At 41.1% G+C, this 15,581-nt stretch overlaps 2 long non-coding RNA genes across 7 annotated transcripts in view; one reads left to right on the top strand and one right to left on the bottom strand.

Annotated features, from left to right (window-relative positions):
• LOC311072891 overlaps positions 1-15,581 on the bottom strand; it is a 45,119-nt gene that overhangs the window by 15,283 nt on the left and 14,255 nt on the right. For 2 of the 6 annotated variants that reach the window (XR_014604072.1, XR_014604076.1), the window contains exons 2-4: positions 11,746-11,816; positions 11,579-11,652; positions 2-77 (exon numbers count right to left, since the gene is read on the bottom strand). The exons of 1 other annotated variant lie outside the window; for it this stretch is intronic. This is a non-coding gene — a long non-coding RNA (uncharacterized lncRNA). The remainder of the gene's footprint in view (position 1; positions 78-11,578; positions 11,653-11,745; positions 11,817-15,581) is intronic. 3 more of the 6 variants (XR_014604073.1, XR_014604074.1, XR_014604077.1) reach the window with 3 other exon arrangements.
• Positions 4,320-9,798, top strand: LOC311072892. Its single transcript, XR_014604078.1, has 3 exons — positions 4,320-5,642; positions 8,108-8,181; positions 8,890-9,798. It is a non-coding gene; the product is annotated as an uncharacterized lncRNA (long non-coding RNA).

Below are 15,581 nucleotides of genomic sequence, written 5' to 3'. Positions count from 1 at the left end.
CCTTTTCTTGTTCCAGTTTCTCAACGGTTTCCTCTGGAACATTCCTCATTCGCAGAAACTCAGTTAGATCATCCATCCTGTAGACATACATATGTTTTTATCCTCTCTAGGCCTTTACCCACATGACAAGTTTGATTACCAGTATTGTATTTAAAGAACACCCACACAGACATACATACATTACAAGTATATCAAAACAATAGTTACTACAGTAAACTCATGGTCAGTTTTGTATGGCTGGTGATGTGTAGATTTAAGTCGTAATTTATATTTGCACATAACAGGATGTTTTGTCCTGTTTTTTCTGAAAACGGTGTTTAGAATTGGGCTGTTTTGAACTGGTTTTGAACTTGCTTCAACACTGCCTCATTGGGGTCTGTATCGAGAGTTTAGGGACAGTCCCTTAGTTCGGGCAGTGTTTAAAATGTTTGGTTCTGCACTATATGCTGTTGATTACATTCCATGATAAAACGCACCTGCTCTGCAGGTGAAAACATGTATAGTTAGCTCGCGCCGCGCGATTCAAAAATAGCAGTATTTCGTCTCACATTTCACTTGCGTGTTTAGTGTTCGATAATTAATAAACGCGACATAATCAAAGAGATTTGGCCAACTTAGTAATCGACCATTTATCTACCAATGGGAACGACAACTACGCGAATTAACCTGGCCCCTCTTGTGTTCACGCAACCAATCGTTAAACCGTGCAAACGTTTATGATATGCAACGTTTTAATTTACAATTACTTTTAAACAGTGTTCAGCTGTTGTTATACAGGCATACTTACATTCAAAACAGTTCTTCATAATGCAGCACGCCTCACTTCAGTCGCTTGCTTAACGCATGTGCACAATGCACATTGCGCATGCGTGGATTAAGTCATAATTACGAGAAAGTTTCTCATTATTACGAGAAAGTTTCTCATTATTATGAGATGTTAAGTCATTATTATGAGAAAGTTTCTCATTATTACGAGATGTTAAGTCATTATTACGAGAAAGTTTCTCATTATTACGAGAACGTTTCTCATTATTACGAGATGTTTAGTCATTATTTCGAGAAAGTTTCTCATTATTACGAGATGTTAAGTCATTATTACGAGAAAGTTTCTCATTATTACGAGAAAGTTTCTCATTATTATGAGATGTTAAGTCATTATTACGAGAAAGTTTCTAATTATTATGAGATGTTAAGTCATTATTACGAGAAAGTTTCTCATTACGAGATGTTAAGTCATCATTTCGAGAAAGTTTCTCATTATTACGAGAAAGTTTCTCATTATGAGATGTTAAGTCATTATTACGAGAATAATTGGTAGAGATCGCGCTATATACACAGTTTGCCGAATTGCGCATATACAATTATATATATAGTCACAGCGCAGGTATGATTGTATGATCCCTCTGACATTTATTTTCTTCGGAGCTGTCGTGATTGGGGAGGGGAGGGTGAGTGCTGCATGGTTCCATGATCTCTCTCAGGCAATAGTATCCAGCTGCAGACCCGCAGCACCAGCGCCAGGAGTCCCAGGACAGCCAGTGCCAGGACCCACCAGCGCCAGGACCGGAAGTGAGGGGTGGAGTTTACCGCCAACATGTTATAATGATACATTACAGTTACAGTACAATAAGCATTTAAAAACGTTAATCTTGTGTAATAGTAATTGTATAGTTATCCGTTTCATTGTATTGTGAGAGTTACTTCCTGATCACGCTGTTGAAAAATAATGCTTGAAACTTAGGGGCATTTTATATATTACACGAAATGTATACATTAATATAAATTTATGCATGAATATAAGTGTATATTAATAAAAATGTATACATTAATATACGTGTGTAATGTAATTTATAATTTACAGTCTGCATTACATATAAAAATTTACACAAAATAGAATGTAGTTGTTAAGATTTTAATCTGGAACATGTTTATTTTTTATGTTTTTCGGGTCATCTTCTTAAAAAGGGTCCTTACCGCAACGTTACAATAACGTTAATTTTATACATTTTCCTTTAGTAATTTCTATTAAAAATGTAATATATTTAAATAGCTTTTTCAAATGTGATGCAGTTTTGTAAATACTGATATAAAAAAATAATATACAAAATAGGGAATTTCATGTTTTTTTTTCTATGCCATGTAAAAAATTTACAGTAACCTTAGATGTCAATTGTTTCCATACAAACAAAAGATAACAAAATTAACTTTTTATGACAGATGTTGCCATCTCAATTTAAGTGTAAAAATATTTTTTTCATAAAAATTATCAGTAAATAATACAAAGAATTTTAAGATGCTGTAAATTAATCTATATATTAAACAATTCCATTTGAAATAATGTCATATTGTAAAAGAATGAGCTAATTTTAAGTATCTCAACATTGAAACCACGGGTGTGGGACATGAGCGAAAATGGTGTTTGGACATAAATGCTTCATAATTTGACATTAAGGGCCCTATTTTAACGATCTGAAACGCAAGTGTCAAAGCGCAAAGCGCAAGTAACTTTGTGGGCAGGTCTTGGCGCTGTTGCTATTTTCCCAGCGGGATAAATTACTCTTGCGCCAGGCGCAAATCTAAAATGGGTTGGTCTGAAGTAGCTTCATTATTCATAGGTGTGGTTTGGGCGTAACGTGAAATAAACCAATCAGAGCGTCATCTCACATTCCCTTTAAGAGCAGACGCGCTTTGTTCTAAAGCGGATTCCTATTATAACGGCGGATTTGCACGCAGACGCGCGCCAGGAGCGGTTCACAGCCAAGGAGAGCAACGCTCTCGTCAGGGACGTTGGGGATGGAGAAACCCACCCAAATTAACTTCGGTTAAAAAGGTGTATGATAATTTGGGTAAATGTGTAAGCTAGATGTATGCTTTTATAATAATGTATCTATCATTTTATAATATGTATCTATCATAATAATGTATGATTTGCAAAAATGAAAACTGCTGCTTCTGTGTAGATGACAGAATCAAAGTGTATGCGCGTTGTGCACACGCTACATTGATTATGGCCAAGCATGCGACCTTAAAATAGCATATGAATAACATGCGCAACGCGCCACTGACTTTAAACTATTTTTTCCTGGTTAGTGGCGCAATTGTTTTCTAAACCTGCAAAATAGCATGAAGGAACGTTTGCGCCGGTACACGCCTCCTTTTTTGCGCTGAACCGCCCAGGGAGCGCAAGTTCATTCCCTAGTTTAGCGACGTACGTGCTTCTGTGGAGGGAAAAGCGCGCTTTGCGCAGGTGCAAAATAGGAATGATACATGCGTCAGTGTACAAAGTCAATTGCGCTGGGTGCAAGATAGGGCCCTAAATCATTATTTTATTTTTTTATATCAAGGTGTGCAGAAACACCCTTATACGTTATAATGATACATTAGTTACAGTACAATAAGTACTTGCTACTCGGTAAACTCCGCCCCTCACTTCCGGTCCTGGCGCTGGCGGTCCTGGTGCTGGTGGTGCTGCGGGTCGCCTCTCAGGCCTAGTTCTCTAATGCGTGCAAGGTCTTGATTGGGGTGGGGGAGGGGGTGAGTGCTGTATGCATCTCTCTCAGTTAGTTATCTAGTAGTGCGTGCAAGGTCGTGATGGGGGAGGGGGTCGGTAGACATCGCGCTGGTTGTACATAGGCTAATAAAGTACCGTATATACCCGAATATAAGACGAGGTTTTTTTGTCCTAAAAATAGGCTGAAAAATGGGGGGTCGTCTTATATTCGCGATATAGACAAAATCGCGGGGGGAAAGGGAGAAGGAACAACGGAATTAATATGAAATAGTGACTGAAACGCGACCCATTAAGACAAATGATTTCGGCTATACTTGCATGTAAAATTAGAGAAGCAACATAATATCTGTGTTTAACTGAATTAAAACGCTGCTCCCCTCTGCCATGCGAGACGCAGAGCGAGCGAGAGAGAGAGAGAGAGGTGCGCGCGCGAGATGCAGAGCGAGCGAGAGAGAGAGAGGTGCGCGCGAGACGCAGAGCGAGAGAGAGAGACAGAGACAGAGAGGTGCGTGCGCACACGCGCTGGAAGAGAGAGAATGAATTATCACTGCAATTTTCAAATACAATTATTTTCTGTTAAATCCAGATATTTCAGATTTTTCCACAAAAATCTCCTTTTGTCCCAAAAATAAGTCTGGAAAATGGGGGGGGGGGTCGTCTTATAGTCGGGTATATACGGTAGCCTACATAGAAAAAGGCTATAGTAAGTTTTAAGAACAAATTAAAATCGAGTAGAAAATGTAATAAACTACATAATTACTAATGACGAGTGAACTTGAACAGCAGTAATAAACATGAGGGCCTTTATCTTTGTATCAGCTTCTCTGTGACCAAATGGTACATTGTCAATTATACAGAATAGGTTATACATGGATGTAATTTTTAATGACGTTTATCACTATAAGGTCTGTATTGTCATAAATAACTGAATGCTTAAACATTACTGTCTAGTAGTGCTGTATAGACCACTGCTTATTGTAGCCTGCTGTGACTGGAATTATTTCGTTGAAACTAATATAACATTTTTCAATCTTCTCTTCCAGGAAGTGATGGAAGAAAAGTCAACACAGGTAACTTATGTGCATTTACAAAATCTTTTGAGTAGTTGTTAGTAACAACAGAGCCCGTCTACGGAGAGCCTTGGCACTTCCTATTAGCCCCATTGTATCGATCTTGGTTGCAGTTCCATTAGAATTCCACTGGAGGTGATCGCGGGCGAGTGCAGACTGAATGGGAGTCTATGGGGCTAGACGGCTAAATGTGTCTCTTTCACCCGATTGCCGTTGAGAAATCTCAGATTTTATTGTAAGTTTTGCAAGTTCAACATGGGTTATAGGTCGAAAGTTGAATGAACGAGTACTTATTTCTTTTCGATTTCTTACAGGTTGAGTTGTTGTTGCCCATAACACGCTAGCATTCTGCTAATGACGTCAGCATTCTGAAAATTTATATAGTCTCTTACACGGTTTTAACATTAGAGTGAAAAACAATAATTAAAAATATATATTTATTTCTCTTTATTGTAAGATTAAAAGATTAAGATTTAAAGTTTGGTGGTCCAGATGTGAGTTTCAGTGCAGCTTCAAAGTCTCGACACGCTCACCAAACCATGCAAGAAAAAAGATGGAATAAAGAAGATGACATCCCCCTCACCAAAAATGTAATTACTCAAGAGACCATCTCAGGAAGGTAGAAGATGAAGCAAGAGGGGAGCAGACGGAGCAAATGAGTTTAAGAGCATACAAGGTATTAAATGAGACTGTTCTGGCACAGGTCATTATTTTTAACAAGCGGCATGAAGGGGAAGCGTTATGGTTGACTCAAGAGTTGGGGGAAGCTGTAAGTTCCATGAGTCATGACATAAAATTTCACCATGAGTTTTACAGACAGACTGAAAAAACATTTCAAATTGCCAAGATAAGTAAACTTCTGTTTGCAATGGAGAAAGGCACTGAGACCTTATAAGGCAGGGACCGCTGGTGGTAAAAAAACAAGTGGTTTTATTTATTTTAAAGCTTGAGTCAGCATAGAGTCACCAGCGGTCAGTAAAGGAGGATGCAGGCAAGAGCGCGCTAGTGGTTTTTCAGAATACTCAGTTCTCCTGTTATTTCAGTGTTGTATTTGACTCAAGGTAAGACTATCTTTGATTCTCTGTTTATTTTTCATTTTTAACTTCACATAATTCTGTATTTTATTTAGACGCGTTGCTACATTAATCAACGGCCGCGCGTGGAAATTATTATTATTATTGCAGTTCTAAAAGCACTTAAGTATTGACTCCTAGCAGTTTCGATTTGCCCCATTTTCGCTTTATTGACTTAATTGGCCGACTGAGACAGCTGTCCTCACTCAAGCGGTGAAAGCATTATATCTATATGTAATTTGCGCGCTGTCGCGGAAGCGTTCAGCTCTCGTGTTCAGCCTCCTCGTGTGAAGACCGACTCGGGTAAAGACCAGCGACTCTACCTGCGCGACTCCACCGAGCAAGGACACCAGTATTTTGTTTTCCCTTTCCCTTCCCACTTTAATCTTATTTTACAACTTCATCAACATGTGTTTTCAAAACATTCCTGTTATCTCTCGGCAACGCCCCTTCATCACGCGGAAAAGGCAGCGCAATTCTGCTAATCTGCGTCCCATTCTCTCATCCTCACACACACCTCTCTCGCTTTCCGAGCGGGGTAAGGTTAGTTTTGTTTTCGATATTCCCAGACATTCGCTGAAAAATGGCAATACCTCCTAAAGGACTTGGCCAAAAATTATTTAAACCCTATTGCCGCTAAAAAGGCAAGGCTAACAATGTTTCACAAGCTTAATTTTCCGTATTTTCGCTCTATATAATAAGCACTGCCCCTCAAAAGCCGCCGCAATGTGAGTTTCGCCGGGAAAGCTCGCTCTTGACGGAGATGCGAGTAAGGGACCGTGGGGAAAGTGCACTATTTCTTAGTTTTTAAGGAAAACGCAGAGTGTGTGTTTTTGTAATAGCTTTTTGATTTTAAAGAGCCTATTGACATGAGACCAGTGCAGTTCGGTAGGGGGCCTCAGTGGGCATCTTTAACAACCTCTCCTTTGCCCCTACTGGCTGAAATGGGCATCGCATGTCCAAAATTAACATTCTTTTTGTAATAGCTTTGTCCAGCAGTGAGACAGAGACATCTAACCAGTGTCATTAAGTAGAGGAGGACAGGGGACAACTTTCACAACTTCTATTTTTACCCCTACTGGCGGAAATCGGTATTGCATGTCCAAAATTAACATTCTTTTTGTAATAGCTTTTTCCAGAAGTGAGACAGAGACATCAAACCAGTGTCATTCAGTAGAGGAGGACAGGGGACAACTTTCACAACCTCTATTTTTACCCCTACTGCGCAACTTTCACCCTACTGGCGGAAATCGGTATTGCATTTCCAAAATTAACATTCTTTTTGTAATAGCTTTGTCCATGAGTTAGACAGAGACATCTAACCAGTGTCATTCAGTAGAGGAGGACAGGGGACAACTTTCACAACCTCTATTTTTACCCCTACTGCTCTACTTTCACCCCTACTGGCGGAAATCGGTACTGCATGTCCAAAATTAACATTCTTTTTGTAATAGCTTTTTCCAGAAGTGAGACAGAGACATCAAACCAGTGTCATTCAGTAGAGGAGGACAGGGGACAACTTTCACAACCTCTATTTTTACCCCTACTGCGCAACTTTCACCCCTACTGGCGGAAATCGGTATTGCATTTCCAAAATTAACATTCTTTTTGTAATAGCTTTGTCCATGAGTTAGACAGAGACATCTAACCAGTGTCATTCAGTAGAGGAGGACAGGGGACAACTTTCACAACCTCTATTTTTACCCCTACTGCTCTATTTTCACCCTACTGGCGGAAATCGGTATTGCATTTCCAAAATTAACATTCTTTTTGTAATAGCTTTGTCCATGAGTTAGACAGAGACATCTAACCAGTGTCATTCAGTAGAGGAGGACAGGGGACAACTTTCACAACCTCTATTTTTACCCCTACTGCTCTACTTTCACCCCTACTGGCGGAAATCGGTACTGCATGTCCAAAATTAACATTCTTTTTGTAATAGCTTTGTCCAGAAGTGAGACAGAGACATCAAACCAGTGTCATTAAGTAGAGGAGGACAGGGGACAACTTTCACAACCTCTATTTTTACCCCTACTGCGCAACTTTCACCCCTACTGGCTGAAATGGGTATTGCAAAAGTGCAGAAAAACTGACTAAGAAGGGTAAACTAATGGGTAAGTTTCATAAATCTTAGCAAAAGAGTAGCGGGTAGCACCAGCATTTATTCTTATTTTAAGACAAGTCAGTTGTATTTGTATAGAGATTTTCACAAACATTGTTTCAAATCAACTTTACAGAGCTTACATGTAAGTAAAATCTAGCTATTTAAAGAGATAAGATGAATTACATGTATGATTTGGAGAGTCCTTTAGCTCCCAGTATCAGGCCAAAGCTACAGGGTTTCGATTAGGTGGAGAAGGTAAAACAGGGAGAGAAACCTGCTGTCAACACTCAGCAGTAGGGCTGCAACTAACGATTATTAAGTAACAGGTACTAATGCTTGTCTGTTGCAGATCACAGCCAGGAAACAAGCTGGAGCCTCACCGAAGATGATGAAGAAAAGAGGAACAGACAAGCAAAGCAAAGGGTATGTTCTTTTAAAGTATTAGATGCTTTCTGTTACTGTCTACTAGAGCCAAATATATACACCGATGATCCAAAACATTAGGTGAAGCAAATATTGTTGATCATCTAACAAAGCCACATAGTTCTTGTGATCAGTGTGTTGGGTGCAGGAGAAATGGGCAATGGGAATAAAGATCCCAAGTTTGTTGTGCATAATGCGGAGAACAAACAATTAAATACATTTAAAAAGCGCCCTCTCTCCACGGCACAGCACCTTTTTTTTAACCATGATACACAATATATATTTTTACACCCCTACTATACAGTGATTATCATAAAAATGAAAGCGATCATGACATTTTTTTATCTTTATTTTAAGTTCTGAAACTTGCTGGATGTTTTAATGGTACAAAGACCCATTATATGTCAAACCATCAAGGCAAAATTGATTGCTCATGTCATGTCATTTCCTTTAAACAACAATCCATTAGCTCTGTGTCATACGGGACAAATGATACATTTGGGGACTTTCTGTGACTGTGAGCAAGCAAAAGCAGTTTAAGAAACCTACATTTATGTCTCTGTTTTTTAACCCTTTAGGCGCAGAGGTTTTTTCTAAACCGTTCGATTTTGACATCTTAATTTCAAAAGGCTATATCTTAAAAGTGATAAAAGATAGAGACTTTCTGTAATAAGTTTACAAAATATACATTGTATTTGTTATTTGTAGAGGCGACCAGGATAATCCTGAAGAGACCCTGGAGTGAAGAAGAGAGAAGGGCAGTGAACAAACACCTAGGAAAGTTCATGGCAGAGACACTGGACTGCATGAGATGCCTAGAAGAGGAAAAGGCCCTGAAGGAAAGATCTTGGAGAGATATTAAAAACTTTGTTTACAATTCAATTGTAACTCTAAAAAGGAAGTCTGCTGCACGGAAAATCATGTTTTGAAAGCTTGCCGTCCAGTTGTTCTGTTCACCTTATGTTAAAGATGCTATTTTTGGTGAACCATATGTTCACAAAATAAATAAATGTAGAGCTGGTCACTGGAGATGGCATCTCTTGCTGTTTTATTTGTAGCTTTTGGAAAGTTAAGTATATTGCTAAAATTTGGTCAAATCTAATTAGATCAATAAATGGAACAAACTGAACATAAATGTTTATGAACCTCAATCTGAAACTTGCATTTGTCAATGTATATAGTGCAATACAATACAGTTTTATACAATACAGTTTTTTTCAAAGCAGCTTTACAGAGATAACATTATAAAGTTATCAATTATGTAAATAGAATTTAATGCAGCAGTAAAGAAGCCATAATGAAGTCATTCAGCTGAAGTTATTTCAGTTGAATAATGACTAGGAGCTTCTTTACTGTGTGTGTGTAATGTCACAGTTATAAATATACTGATTTTCTGATGGTTGTCATTAGATCAATGAAATATCAAACATGGGATCTCAATGTATTGAATTGACACTGAATACTACACATGATTTCATTGTTGTAATGAATAAAATAAATAAAACGACAGAATGATGAAGACTGCAGCTGGCCAGAGTTCTTCAAAGCAGATGAATAAATATACTACTTTTAAATATACTGGAATTCCAGCTCAGCCATCTCCGTGAAACCGCAACTTGGCAACCATTCAAGAATGCTTTAAGAAGGAGCCAAGCTGCGTCTTCTGAAGCTGGACAAGAGTACTCCATCTTTACATTGTACATGTAAAAAAAAAACGTGTGTATGTGTATATACACTACCACTCAAAGGTTTTGGATCTGTAGGATTTTTAATGTTTTTAAAAGAAGTCTCTTCTGCTCACCAAAGTTGCATTTATTTGATTTCACAATATTACTGTTGTTTTTTGTTTGTTAAAAAAAACAAAACAAAAAACAGTACTATTGTGAAATATTATAACTTAATACGTATATCATAGGACACTTGGAGTCTGTCCTTCTGCCATTTACGCTCTGCTCTCCTGCACGTAGGCCAAGTCCTATGTCTGTCTTACCCTCTCCCTCTCTCTCTCATTCTACTCATGAAAAAAAAATCCCCAAAGCTCCCATAACTGACTCGGCAACTATTTAAGAATGCCAAGCTGCATCTTCTGAAGCTGGACAAGAGTACTTCATCTGTACAGCCTAATCTAATTTGGGTCTTTGCTCGTAAAAATCATATATTAAAATCAATATTGCATCACAAAAATCCAAGTAACTGTAATTTTGAAATCCAGAAATCAACACCAATAGAGTTAATTTCAACACTTTAAAAGTGTATATATGGGAACCACCCACAAAGTGTTAGTTCAACACTTTCAAAAGTGTTGCCTCTCGCAACACCAACAAAGTGTTACAATATGAACACTAAGAGAGTAAAATATTAACACCAATGCAGAGAACAACAACATTGTTACAGAGCTGGATGCAGTTAAAATTCTACACTGTTCTGGTGTTGACCTAACACTTAAAAAAAAAAATGGAAATCACAATCTTCTCAACCTTATAGGAGTCAAATATTACACCATCCTGGTGTCTTCTAGAATACGTTTTAATAAATTTTGTGAGTTTATTTTTAGTCCATCTCCTACCCTGAAGCCCGTTTTGCAGAGATGGACTAAAAATTAACTCACAAAACTTATTAAAACGTATTCTGGAAGATGAATTCTTCAAATAGTGGTAGAAGAGGATATGGTGCTGGTCCTTCAAGAGTCACTCTCAATCTGTCTGTCTATAAAGCCTATAAAAAACAGTCTTCATGTATTTCACAACACTTCAGCTTGTGATTCTTATTAAGTGGGGGGCATTTTTTAAGATTCTTTGCCTAACCCAAGTCTCTGAGACCCTGACACCTTGCTCTTCTGGAGACTCCAGGTAGGTTGCAGTTCTGGAAAATGGTGGCGCTGAAGACTAAAGGGTTCCTGATGGTTTCACACTTAATTATTCACCTTAATTCTTAATTCTTTTGCAGTTAACATGTGTCTTTTCTTCTCCACCTGTTTTTGTCTGACCCTGCTGACCCAATGAGCATTTCACTGTCCAATGGTAATGCCTTAACTGCAATCTCGGGTATTGCCTTAGTATTGAATTCTTCTCATGGGGATTTAATAATTTTTTACTTTTCAGTCTTAGTTAAATCTCTTTTTTGGCTTATTTTATCTGTAAAAGAAAACTTGCCTAATAATTCTGCACACCTGAAAATAAGGCGTTTATCTTTTTCAGCCTTCATGAACAATTATATATCACTTATAAATGATTAAATACAAAATTAATAGTAGTTATTAAGATTAATATGGTTTGGCATTGGCAAAATGTTCCTGGGAATAAAATATGATCAGAAAATCAACGTGCCTAATAATTCTGCACAGCCTGTAATGCCATGCCATGCAATACATGTTGTAAATTAGGTTAAAAACACTTACTTTCTGTGTTTTCCTTATTAACGTTACAAGCAAACCTCCTCATCGTCAGCTCTGTATTGAGTCAAAGATGTCGCCTTTGAAAAAAGTTTAAGCTCGCAGAACATTTAAATATCGCTATAAAACAATATGTTATAAAATACATATTGTAAATTAGTTAAAACACTTACTTTCGTCGTTTCCCTGTTAAAAAGTAACATCATCCTAGTCTGCTCCGCTTCGCACGTCATGGAAAATGCCCCTGTTATAAAAATGCATATAAATGCGATTAAACACTTAATTTATGCGTTTTCCCTCCTCGTATGCACTGCGGTCACGCCATCCTGTTTTCGGTCGAAGTCCATAGTAATCGATTGTCGAGTTCACGCGCGTGATCATAGGTAACTAAACCTATGCGCGTGAACTCGACAATCGATTACAGATTCACCCGTGTTCACTCTGAAGGAATCACTCACATGGACTTCGACCGAAAACAGGATGTAAATACAGGTATGAGCGCTGGCTGAAATAACATCACTTTTATTCATATCTTTCACATCTACTGCAGTCAGACTCACCCGTGTTCACTCTGAAGTAATCACTCACATGGCTGGGCACTTGTAATGACACATCAAGGATGTTAAGAGGCTAAAAGCAGGTTTAAAACTTGCCCCATTGAAGTCAACAGGGTGCAAATTTTAAAAAGAGGATAACACGGTGTAGGCAACACCCATTTTTGTCGTTGTTCTCTGTATTGACAGCACTCCGAATTTACAAAAAAGAACGTAGTCTGTGAGATGTAGAACAAGAATCGGGTGGAGTTTGTAGAAAACAATTTGATTTGCATTTTTTATGAATTTATTAAATATTGCAGTATAGTCAGGTATACAGTATATGACTTTGACAGTTAATTATTAAATAATAAAACAAAACAACATGAAAAATCACCACAGTGGTAGTCTGTGAGATGTAGAACAAGAATCTGGTGGAGTTTGTAGAAAACAATTTGATTTAAAAAATGTATGAATTTATTAAATATTGCTGTATAGCCAGGTATACAGTATAGGACTTTGACAGTTAATTATGTAAGGGTTAATGCCCGACGAGGTGTCCATTATCAGGTTCTCTTACGAGAGGTTCTCTCGTATTGCGCAAGTTGCTTACGCTACGGGAAAGTCTTCTTTCTTCGAGATCTGAAGCCAAAAATTATCCTTAATTTTGTATTCATTGTCAACGCAGTGCGGCAGCCGGCAGACCAAGGCAGGCTGTATAAGCGTGCTCATTGGCTGCTCGGCAGCAACTGCTTAAGCCTATCAGTGAGCCTCGTGAAACGTGGCCTCCAATGAGGGCGCTTCGCGCCCTCCACACCCTTCTAACCGTCAAGATGGGTGTGGCCAGAGTGTATATAACGAAGGCTCACAGGCTGAATATCTGATTTTCTTGTCTTCAGCGAAGCTCTTCGCATCGCTGGATCTTGAGAGCCGCCGCCGTTGAAACCAGCGACCAGCAAGCCTAGGACAGCGCCTGAAGAAGCCGGCCGCCTTCGCCGCCTTCAGCCATCCGTGCCTGCTACGCTATCCGGCGACATATCCTTTTACTGCTGTGTGTGTTCGCCTACTGCGACACATACTTTCTCTCATTCTAAAAGAGCACGAGGCGTTTTTCTAAAAATGCCTCGTTTTTTCCTGCGGCTTGTGCCGCGCCCCGCTCAGCAACGGAGACCGCCACCTCATCTGCGCTCTCTGCCTGGGCCGCGAGCACGCTGCCACCGCACTCTCTACGGGCAGCTGCCCCGAGTGCGAAGAACTTTCAATGTCGACCCTGCGGGCTCGACTTGAAGTTTTCGACCAAGCTGTCGTTCAGAGACCTCCGGACACTGATGTGACTGAGGAGCTCGCCGGAACTTCTCCCTCGAGCTTCTCTCTCGCCCTCTCCGCCCCCCCTCCCGGCCGTTCAACCGCCGGCTCTCGCCCGCGCCGCCGCGTCAGGGGATGAGGCGAATGAGATAGATACACTCCCTCTGTTCGAGCCGCGCTACTGCGCCGCTCACAAGGGATGGCAGAAGCGGACGGTCCTGGAGCTCTCTTTACATTACAAGAAAGCTACTCCGTCCTCGCGCGTCACTCACCAGCGAAAGGAGAACAGAGTGTTTTCGTCCCGCCCTGGCCGGACCTACCTCCATTCCTCACACATTTCTCAGTTCCCTCTTGAGTTCAGGTGACTGGAATTGTTCATATTGCAGTATACGAGCCTGTTATAAATACACGCACGCCTGCAAGCAAACGCCGTCGCAAGACATGACGCTCTTATATGCTCGCTCTAACCAAAAGTTAATGAATTCTCCCCTGTGGCAGAATCTTAGGCTTTTGCGCCAGAGATCCGGGTTCGATCCCGGCTCTCGCGGCAGATAAAAATGTATGCTGTTCGCTTCTCCAAGCTCGCGGCAAGCTTTTCTTATTTACAGAAAGCGAACCCGCTCTCCCCCTTGTTGGGCCGCGCAGATTGCGCCGTTCACAAGGGATGACAGAGCGGACGGTCACGAGCAACGTTCAGCGCGCGCGCCTCACTCACCGGCGAAAAGAGGAGAGAGAGTGTTTTCGTCCCGCTGTGGCCGGACAAACCGCCAATTCTCACACATTTCTCAGTCCGCTCTTAAGTTCAGGCGGCTGGAAATATTACTATTGCAGTAAACGAGCCTGTTTTTATTACACGCACGCCTGCAAACAAACTTGAGGTTGCTCACTTATATGCTCGCGCTAACCGAAAGCTATTGTGTTCTCCCCTGTGGTACAGTGGCAGAATTATAGGCTTTCGCGCCAGAGACCCGTGTTCGATCCCGGCTCTCGCAGCAGATAAAAATTTATGCTGTTCGCTTCTCCGAGCTCGCGGCCAGCTTTTCTTACATACAGAAAGCGAACCCGCCTCTCGCACCCCTCCTACTCATGGTGGTGCTCGATTATTATTGAGCCTCTATACACGAGGGAAGAAAAGACGGTTAAGTCCCGCTGCGGTTGGACCACCGTCAAAGCTTCACGCTCTGTCAGTCCCCGTTGCCACGGCTACTGCAGATGTTTACCTCGCAGCCAACGAGCCGGTATATCTACCCGCTCGCCTGCGCGCAACCACCGTTCTCACGGCGACCCAGAGAAATCTCAAATGAGCATAATGTCTGGTTGCACGGCTCACGCCGTATGTGTTTCAAATGCAGTGAATGTGCCCACGTTTCCGTGTTCACCCCTGCACACAAGCACTATAAATCCCGTGTCTCTCACAGAGCCCACTCTCATAAAGCAGGCAGAAGCCGCTCGAGTGTTAAAAGTAGGTCACGTGTCCACCTCCCCGTGCCCACACCTACTCACTGCCCGCTCTGTCACACGGCCTCTCACGACCGGTCATGTTTTAAATGTAAGTCCTGTGCCCGCCCTCGAACGCTCACACATACTAACAAACATTTCGCCCCGACGCCGCCCTCGCGCGTCGCGCCTCACACTGTATGTTCCCCGTCCAAAGCCACTGGGACACTGTGTGTAAAACGGCCAGCTATCGCTGCATGCGAGCCGCCGTATCTAAGCACCAAGAGCGCGCGCGCTGCGCCCGCGCCCCCGTTACGAGCTCTCGAGCCCTCGACGCGCGGCAATCAGAGCTCGGAGGCCATTCTGCCCCTGGCTGCACACGCGAAAGCGTGGGAAGCTATTCAGGCATGTCAGAATGGGTGCTAAGCACAGTAAAACAGGGCTATACTCTGCAGTTCGCTCGCCGCCCTCCGCGCTTTCAAGCGCGTACCGAGACCAGAGTGAATGGGGAAGTTGCACTTCTACTTCGAGCAGAAATAGCTACACTTCTGTGCAAAGGGGCTATAGAACCGGTTTTCCCCTTCTATGAGCGAGTCGGGCTTTTACAGCCGTTATTTCCTCGTTCCCAAGAAGGACGGAGCTCTCAGACCAATTTTGGATCTGAGACGTTTGAACAAAACTCTTATGAGAAGACCGTTCAAAATGCTCACAACCAGGCAAATTCTCGCGCAAAT

The sequence above is a fragment of the Abramis brama genome (assembly GCF_963993115.1).
Source record: "Abramis brama genome assembly, chromosome: 22".
Lineage (NCBI taxonomy): Eukaryota > Metazoa > Chordata > Actinopteri > Cypriniformes > Leuciscidae > Abramis > Abramis brama.
Note: the sequence above shows the minus strand (reverse complement) of the source record. Positions and strands in the feature narration are given on the sequence as shown.